At 44.6% G+C, this 9,962-nt stretch overlaps 1 protein-coding gene and 1 long non-coding RNA gene across 5 annotated transcripts in view; one reads left to right on the top strand and one right to left on the bottom strand.

Moving 5' to 3' along the window:
* Positions 1-9,962, top strand: part of Dab1 (DAB adaptor protein 1) — a 1,131,348-nt gene that overhangs the window by 12,174 nt on the left and 1,109,212 nt on the right. The window lies entirely within an intron of this gene.
* LOC116096326 overlaps positions 1,290-9,962 on the bottom strand; it is a 12,515-nt gene continuing 3,842 nt past the window's right edge. The window contains exon 2 of the long non-coding RNA XR_004120952.1: positions 1,290-1,667. This is a non-coding gene — a long non-coding RNA (uncharacterized LOC116096326). The remainder of the gene's footprint in view (positions 1,668-9,962) is intronic.

Below are 9,962 nucleotides of genomic sequence, written 5' to 3' on the forward strand. Positions count from 1 at the left end.
TATATATATATATATATATACATACATATATATATATATGTATATATATGGGTTTTGACGTAGTGGCTGCAGGTAAAGGTGGGAGGTGAGCCCAATGGATTCTGGTAATATGGCAGCGGTTGCCATGGCAACAGGTCTGTGAGACCCGCCCATGCATCGCCAGAGACCTTAGATGCCCTGAATGTAAGAGTCATGGTGCTGCATGAGCCTAGAACACATCTGCTGTGGTTACAAATTCACTGTCTGCCCTTGGTTTTACTGGAAAGATAGATCACCCCCTTTTCTTTGAAAGGACAGGCTGGAAGTGCTGTGACCTTCCTATGTCCTTCTAGAGAGCAGAGTGGAAACGTGAAGTGGATGTTTCCATAGAATATCACACCTTTTGTTGTGATCATAAAAGGAAAAAGAGCTATAAGAATATGTTCTGGCGAGGTGTGGGGGAAGGGGGTGCCTCGGCGGGCCTATGCCTAGGCATCCCCTCCCCCTGAGGGACCAGACACATGCCTGCTGGTATAGTGGTATAGTATAGAATAGAGTTGATTTAGGGCATGGGGAGGGGAGTTAAGAAGGTAGCAGAGGCAAAGAAAGGCAGAGAGAAGGAGAGAGTAGAGAAGTAAGGGATGGCCATGACCACGTGGAGCAGGGGGGCAGGGAATGGGGAGAGAGAGGGAGCAAGGGGGGAAGAGACAAGGGAGAGAAGCAGGAGTAAGAGAGAGAGGAGGGGCCAAGCAGCCCCTTTTATAGGGCCAGGTATCTGTGTGGGTGGAATTTATACAGAATGCAAACACCCTTGCTCAGAAAACCCCAGACACCACAATAGCCTTCAAAATGAACTCCAAACTCCTTGACCTGAAAGAGCTGTTCCCCAGTCTCATTTCTTTCCAGTGTTCTCTTTACCTGCTGCCTCCCTCCTTTTCCCTCCCTCCCTCCCTCCCTCTCCCTTCCTCTCTCCCTCCTTCCCTCCCTCCCTCCCTCCCTCCCTCTCTCCCTCCCTCCCTCCTACACTGCTGAGAAGACCTTTGCCCAGGACCATATTCTTCTGTCCTCCATGTCTCTGGGCCTGCTGCCCTCTGCACCCCAACCACAGCAGAAATTCTGTTCCTGCTCTTCATGTGTCATTTGACAAAATTTTACCTCCCCTTCCAGAGTGAGGCATCCTTACCTCTGTGGAACCTTCCTCACACCCTTCCATGCATATCTAAAGCTCCCCAGCAATCAGTCTCTACACATGCTGTGAGCTTTGGTCTATCTGACTATCTGAGTTACTGAGAGTTTCTCAATTTACACTGTCTTAATGTTTATATCCTAGGCATTGTGCTAGCTGCTGGGATGCAGTGGTTACATAAATGGGTGAAAGACCACTGGTGAAGGCCACAGGCCTTAAAGTGACCACATGACCTTCTCACCATGCCATTGTACAGGCATTCCCAAGTTAAAGGTTGCAGGGCTATTTTTCAAAGGGCCAATAAAATGATACACATTAGGTGCCCCAGTGAAGTACAGGGGAAAGGAAGAAAGTTGACTGTTTGGATCATGCTCCGATTATCATCATTATTGCAGCTGTCCAATAATTGGTAACGATTCTTCCAGTCCTCCCTGGGGGAAAGTGTGAAGTGGCGATCTGAGATATTTCCAGCACTCTTCAAAGTGCTTTGAAGCCACCAGTGCTGTGAGGAGTGAAAAGTGACAAATTGACAGAGGTTACCATCAGGCAAAAAATCACTCCCAGAACAACCCAATAGCGGGGAGGGAGGATGCCTCCTGGCATCAAGCTGCAGCGCCTGTACTGCCACTGGGATTTTACAAACTATCCTTCTCTCTATAACCTAAAATATTCCCTTTAAAAAAGAGAAAGAAGTTATGACACTGAGATGAGACCCTGTCAGGACTGTCGGTGATGGTCAGACGTTTCCCAGGAACTGTTTGGAAGCCCATGTCCTGCTGTGTTCTCTCTGTGAGTGTGATGTTAAGACAGTAGGAGCTTCCAGCTGATGTCAGGAACCAGCTTGGAAGACTGCAAATGTCTTCTTTGTGCCAAACTCCCAGCAGAGTATCTTACCCAGAGTAGCTGTGTTTCCACAGAATACCTTCTCTCTCTTCTCCCCGTGGCTCTGTGCTGATTTCACGACATCCAATTCACTGAACAGTTATTGATCCCCTACTGTGTGCAGGCAGCACTGCTGACTCTCATATGTGTGTTTCTCCCACCACACCAGCATTTCCACCATATTTTCTTATTAGAACTGAAAGCAGTGGAGTACCTGGCATCTACTGTTTTAAAGGGACAACATATTGTCATTTTTTTATTTGTATCATTTATTATCTTTGCATAAATAGTTTTTATTATCAGATCTTGAATTATAGCATAGCAGGAGAGAGAGAGATGTTGTGTGTATGTATATACAAGTTTTTCAATCTTAATATATTGTGATAAAAATAACAGAACAAAACAGCCTCCCCGTCCCCACTCCAACCAACCAAACATGAAAGAAACATAAAAAGCCTGGGTTTGGAATGCAAAAGCCTAATTTGAACTATGACCTCAGTGCTGTGCTTGTGTGATGCTGGGCTCAAGCTTCCAGCCTCCTAGCTCTGCCTGCAGATGCTTTTCTCTCAGGCAGGGAAGCCATTTTTCTTCTCTCTTGTTGCTCCAAGTTGCTGTGAAGAGCTGCTGCATGCATACCTAAGCTATGAACCAGGAGGGCCTGTGTGCATGCTTACAGGCTCCCATGACTGCTAATATTCTTCTCCGTTGCAATATTATTCCCACTTTGCTTTTGCCTCTGGGTTGATTGAAAGAGACACACCACCTTTCCTTTCTCATCCAGGCTATCTTGAGCGAGGAGGTACCACCTCCCCCTCTGCGTCTTGCATGGGGCCCTATCTGAGCACAGTGTTTTATCTGCTGGCCTCAAAGGAGGCCATTTGTCCCCTGCTAAATGGGCTGTTGCTATGTGCCTCTGCCCCTCAGCACCTGAGGCTCCATTCATGGGAGAATCCAACCGTGGCTCTCAGGAGCATCTCAGGACCGTTTATTAGAGGAGAGAGCTTCTCGGCAGGTTGTGCCCTCCCTGTGTAGCCTCCTTCCTCTGTAGCATGGGCTCATTAGTCCAAGTGGGGCAGGTATCTGAGGGCAGGAGGGCAAGCCACAGGCAGAAAGGCAGCCACGGGCCTATCAAAAGTCTAACAGTGGGCTCTGCCTCCAGGGTCGCCTCATCTACAGGTGGCCAATTAGCTCTAATTGGCTGCATCTGGCTACATGTGAGTGGGCCCTCTCTAACCTTGGAGTTGTGGCTGGTTCCCTTTCTTGGGCTGCTGGGCTGCTCTTATCCCATGGCCAGAGTAGAGCCCTCTTTGAGGGGCATTCACTATCAACAGCCTGCCTTTGAGAGACTAGGACATACTTTGATCAGACTGGGGCTTCCTAGACCACGTACCCTCTAGTCAGCCCTAGACTTGGGTACCCGGCAGTTAGGAGTTTAGTTGACTGGGATGCTGCTGCACTAAAACTTTCAAGTGAGAGTCCTCTCAGTCCTGGGTCTTGTGGCTTATCATTCGTACAGGATGGTGTCAGAAGTGCAGGAGGGGCCACTCTCTTCCTCTGTTTCTCCCCCGATACACACACCTACCCTAAAGGAAGGCAAAATGAATAGTAATGGGACCAGGCTGAACATGCTGGCTCCTGGACTAAGAGGGTACAAGCTTGTCCCTGTATTGGGGTAACTCTGTTTCCTTCTCTTTTTACTCTTACAGACCAGGTAGTCAGGAAGAAATGAATTTGCAAGGGCCTTGAATTGGGACATTTCCATGGCTGGGGGCTTGAGCACTATGTTCAAACACCAGTTCTGTCACCAACAGAGTGGCTAGCATTTCACACTCTGCCTTTTTTGTTCCCAGCTCTGCAACAGTGAGGATGATAGGTACTGGAGCTGCTTCATGGAGTGCTGCTGGGCATTAAGGGAAATGAGCACTGGCCCAGAGGAATAGCTCATTAAATATTTGCTAATTAGCATTTTAAATTTATGACTAACTCCGCCCAGGCTCAGGTGGAGGTAGCGAGGCAGGGTGCATGTGGGGAATGGTTCACTGATGGGGCTAACTTTGTCCTTTATATAGCTATTTGGAGACATGTGAGGGATGAGATTGAATCTTCACCTTCTTCTACTCTGCTGGGATCTAGATGAGAAGTCATTCTATCCAAACTTCTCTTTCAATCAAATAGATGCCCCCTTTCTCCAATTTCCTTGTGGTTTTCACAGCACTGGTACCTAGAGAGTCCAGGACTCTTGGAGGCATGAGCTGAGTGAATGGTACAGGTTCTAGTATCATTTCCTGTGCTTGCCTCAGGAAGAAGTCCAATCCTATAACAAGATCCTCCCTGGAGGTCTGGTTCCAGGAAATGTAGTCCCAGGGAAGTACTTGTAGGCCCCTGTGTGTGCCTTCTTGGTCTGTCCTAGCATTGGATGTCCTGGAACTAGAGAGAGGGTTTGTGGAGTGAATGTTAATGAGTGATTTGAGCCCTTGCAACTTTCCAGAGCTGTGATCTTAAGACAGTAAGGTTAGGACATGTGCTCCAGAAGAGCAGAGGTCCATTCCTTCGATGGCTACCAGTTCTCTTCCCTGGCCACCCCTATTTTTCTCCCAGTGACTGAGCAAATTGCCCCCTTGGCTGGATTTATCTTAGAGGTGACAGTTTTCCAAGTGGCATGGAGTTTCATCTTCACAGGTCTCTTTGTGTCCCAGTACCCTGTGTTTCCTTTTATGCCACTTGTCACAAAGGTATCCCATACTGCATACTTGTGTGGGAGTGGGAGGGAGCATGGACTCGCTCTCTTTGGCCATTGCCAACACTCTTGAGTGGAGCCTAGAGTCAATGAGACTTCAACAAATGAGAGAATGGTTGTGTCCAGGCTGGGCCCACGACAGGGAGGCAGGCAGGTGTGTCTTCCAGGACCCACTTGCTCTCAAGCCGGGCATATCTGACAGCCCTGGCTCTGCTGTTGGTTACTATCAGGCTCAGCCTTTATTTTTCTCATCGTGTTTAAAATCCACCAGTTGCCCAATAGTATAATTTCCTAAATGGTTTCATTTCAGCTCTGCTAATTAAAGAAAACTGAGCTCCCTTTGAAGGCTTACTTTGTGTATGGCTGTCACTGGTGAGTGTCTAGACTGGCTGTCAATCACTGACAATAGCTTGCCGTTCGGGAATAATTTAAGTTTAGGTCTTTCTTTCACTCAGGCATTCATACTCTGTTATGTGTTTTCATACTGAGTTGAGAACAATCTGGGGTGAGAAACTGTCATGTGTTCTGAGAGCTAAAATGGAGAGTGCTTTTTCAATTGCAAATGTCTGTGGTCCAGGACTTAGTGTAACATGGAAGCGAGATCCCAGACTGAGCAGTAAAACTTTCTAACTTCGGGTTTGGACATTAAGTACCTGGGTGACCTTCATAGAATTTTCTCAGGGTCTGAGCTTATTTCTTTAGACAATGAGTAAAGGACATTGGTGCTTTGAGTTGGAAACCATAATGGGAGTCTAAGAAAGGGCACACTTTCTGGAGGGTACAGTTGTGCCAACTGGCATGGATATCTTCTGATCCTGCAGGGCAGGGCTTCAGGGCAGGGTTTGTACAGATTCTGAGGTGGTCATGGGTAGTCAAGTAGCTCTTGGTGAAGATTCCAGCTCTGGATGCTTCACTCACTGTCTGGGAGATCAGACCAAGTAAATCACAGGCAACCAGAATTCCTTTGGAGTCAGCTGGGGATAAGTTTACCTGGCTCATTTTCCCTCGACTCCATATAAGCTCTCTAGCTCTCATTTTAGGAGAGAGTCCTCACTGAGAAAATGCCTCCATTAGACTGGCCTGGCTGTAGGGCATTTTCTTAATTAATGATTGATATGGAAAGGCTCTGGGTGGTGGATCTGGGACAAATAAGTGAACTAAGCAAGCCATGGGGATCAAGTGAGGCTTGGTGGTCTCTGTTCCAGTTCCTGACTATAGTTTCCTGCCTTGAACTCCTGCTCTGACTTCCCTCGGTGATAGACTGAGACCTAGAAGCTGAAATAAACCTGTTCCTCCCCAGATCATATTGGATCATTGTCTTAGTTAGGGTTATCATCGCTGCAGTGAGACTGTGACCAAAGTAACTTGGGGAGGAAAGGGATTATTCAGCGTATGCATTCACATCATTCACATCACAGTTCATCATCAAAGGAAGCGGAATAGGAACTCAAGCAGGGCAGCAATCTGGAGGCAGGAGCTGATGCAGTGCCATGAAAGGGTGCTGTTTATTGCTCGCTCCTCATGGCTTGCTAAGTCTACTTTCTTATAGAATCCAAGACCACAAGCCCAGGGATGGTTCAACCCACAGTGTGCTGGGACCTCCTTAATCAACCACTAATTAATAAAATGCCCTACAAGCTTGCCTATAGCCTGATCTTATGAAGGCATTTTTCCAATTGAGGCTCCCTTCTCAGATGGACTCTAGATTGTGTCAAATTGACATATTTATCACAGCACTAGAAACCCTAAGATACCTGCTCATCAGGTTGTTACAGATACTGAAATGATATAAACTGAGTTTAGCTTTCACATTACCCTCCTCTCCCTCTGTCCTCTTCTTTCTTTTCTTTCTTCTTTCTTCCTCCATTCTCTTTCCCACTCTTTCACCGTTGGGGGATTAAACTCAGGGGAAGATGAGCCCTGTCAATATTTTCTTATTCTTAATTTACACTAGGAGAACATGAAAAAAAAAGTGGCGGTTATGAAAACACTCCCTTATTTGCGTCATACTAAGAAAGAGGTAAAACAACATACACATGGTATTTTCAGTGACATTGCCTCATAACTTCATTTATTGAGATGATATTTACTTACTGACTGAGCATCTACTGTGTGCTATGGAGCTCTAGGCTCTGGGACCCAGCACTGAACAGTATCTGCTTGGATACTGTTTACATCCCTGTGGGAGAGATGGGCAATGGGCAAATAAATAATGCAATGCCATTAAAGCTAGTAAATGGCAAGAGAAATGGAGCGGCATGAAAGGCAGAATCCTGGTCCTGCAGCTCATGATCAGAGAGGGCTATATAGGGTGGCAATATTTCACCACACAGCCCTGTGCTCGAGGGTCCATGCCGCTTCCTGCTGTCCCCTGCTTCCTACTCACCATTCAACAGCAAGTTTGTCTGGTACAATCCCCAAACACTGGCCTGGTTCTGAACATGCTTCTGCCCCACCCTTGGAGGCATTCTCTCTTCTATGGAGGGCACTGTCTGCCATTCAGTATTTTCACGTTCTGCGTCCTCTTCCTTAGACCTGAGCTCTTCATGGTCACGAGCTGCTCTTCCACTGAGCTTCAGTGGCAGCCATGGTGCTGAGCCCTGAGTGAGTTCATTAATAGTGCATAGAGGGAGCAAAGGAGGGAGGCAGCCATTGATTCAGGTGCCAGCCCATCACGGTTACCTGTGGCAAGCATAAGGTAGCCACGGCCTGATCCCTGGGACGTCAGTCAGCAAGGAGAGAGGCACTTTCTGAGCGCCTCTTCCCATGAGCTGCCTAGGCTGAGGTGGGCAGATATGCCCTTTCACTTCAGTGTCAGGCCCCTCCTCCCACGCTCTTCTCAGGTGTCAGTTTGCCTTAGACAGCTCTGTGACCTTGGCAAAACTCCTAGGTTTTGGTGGACCTTTTGTATTTATTTGCCTTTGTTTGAAACGATTTGCTTGTTTTTGGTTTCGTTGGTGGCAGTTTTTGTTTCTTTTGTTTTGTTTTAGATAGTATGGTGGTTTAAAGCAGTGAGTGAAAGGTTCCAGTGTCAATTAGTTTACAGAAGGAAGAATGAAGTCACACAATATACAAGTTATAGGGAAGAGTCAGGCCAGTTTGGTCTGAATACAAGCTTTGGCCCTTGCTAGGATGTTTAGCTGTTACCATTCACTTCAGTCTAAGTTTTCTCATCTGTGGAAACATGACACCAACCTTACCAGGCTCTCCTAAAGATAGAGCAAGAAGCTGTCCAAATGGACAGGCTCACATTTGAAATTTAGACCCTACATGAGGCTTATTCCCATTTGGTTACTTTTAAATCAAGATAACCAAGTGTATGGTGTCAGTGCTTACACAAACAGGCCGGCAGTGTGTCTCGTGCGTGCGTGTGTGTGTGTGTGTGTGTGTGTGTGTGTGTGTGTGTGTGCACAGAAAGCCCTGCTTCACACTTTGTAGTATCAGAACCATCACAGTCATTATCACCATGCCCTGACCAGGCTGAAGTGTGGTTCTGCGCTCTAAGCATCCTGCTTGCCTTGTGTCTATTGCTGGACTTTTTATGCACTTTAATTATTTTGTCCAGCCTGGTCCTACCATGCCCTCCCTCATATTTGACTGCAGCAAGCTGTCTTGAGACTTGAGTTTTATGTCTGTCTACAGTCAGTGTATGGAGGGTTTTAGTCACAAGTTACAAGCCACATCTTCTGGCTGGTCTGAAAGTCCATTATCTTCCAAAGGGTCTTCCTCTGCCTTGCCTGTGATATCTAATCTTTAAATAAGAATATTCTCAGACCATGGAGGGATTGAGATGAAAATTAAAGTGTTGCCCCATGTTGTATTTCTTTTTTTTTAAACTTTTCTTGCATTATGATGAGAAAAGTTACATGATTTCAATTTATCTGAATTTGTTAACATTTAAAAACATATTTTAATTAAATAGAATTGAATCACATTCTTGTTCCCCTTTTGTACCACTGCTCCTCCCATAGACCCCCCTTCAATACCCACAATATCTTTTTTGTCATATTCCTTAAAATTTATAAAATATTATAACAATAAAAATAAGTATTATAAAAGTTGTTTGACATAAAACAACAATCAATTTAACAGTCTTATGTAGATGCTCATCTACAGCAATAATAAAAATACTTTTCTCTCAATATAAATTTTAAATAACTCCAAACATATTAGCTGTATACTTAAAAATAATACATCACTACTAGTATTTTCTTAAATGAACATGGATATATAAAGTCTTTTTGTTTGTTTTGTATTTAGTAGAGTTTAAAATCTTGCCTCTTACTGTGGTACAAGCCCAAAATAAGAACAATTTTTAGATATTGGATTTCATTGTAATAAGGCTGTACTTCAATTGACCCTCACATCACCAAAGGATTTTACCTCCATGGTAGCTAAGCTGAGAGTTGACAGTTCTGCTGTGCTGAGGAATGAATTGTAGGCACGATTTTTGGATACAGACTTCCTGCTATGGTCAAAGCTATTTGACTTGAGTGAGTGACTTTATTCTTAGCCCACAGAGAACAGGAAACATTCATTTAAGAAATGGTGTGTGTATTAAGATGGTCTATCCATAAAGTCATTCACCAACTGTTTCAATGAACAATGGTTCTGCTTGGAGGGTGGCACAGACATTAGGTGAGGGTAAAAATTTGGTTCATTAGCTATGATAATTTGGAAAAGCATTCATCTTAGTGAAAGAGTAACTTATAAAGTCCTCTTCTTCAAACTTGATACAAGAGTTACAAATGTCAAGCAAAGCATTCAGTTTCACTTTGCTGTTCTCTTACAAGCCACCTCCCTAGTTAATCTTATGTTTCTTTTGGGTATATAAATACATTTGAAATATATAAGCTGTTCTGAAAACCATAGTATAGTGTAAAAACATGAAATAAACAATACTACTAATAGAGAGGCTGAGATAGGAGAAGCAAGATTTGTCTTGTACACAGCAAGACACTGTCACAAACAAACAAGCTGACAGTGTATATGGATTGTACAATGTTGGACCTATTTCTCCAATTACCAAATTAGAGAGGACATTGGAAGACAATCAACAAATTTCCAATTCCTCATATTATTGGATTTCATTCGGTTAGGATATGTTGGCAATATTAATTTTCAAATTAATATATTAAGAAAAGTAATTGTCACTTTCTGTTGTTTTTGTTGTAAGAG

This window comes from Mastomys coucha, unplaced genomic scaffold (assembly GCF_008632895.1).
Source record: "Mastomys coucha isolate ucsf_1 unplaced genomic scaffold, UCSF_Mcou_1 pScaffold18, whole genome shotgun sequence".
Lineage (NCBI taxonomy): Eukaryota > Metazoa > Chordata > Mammalia > Rodentia > Muridae > Mastomys > Mastomys coucha.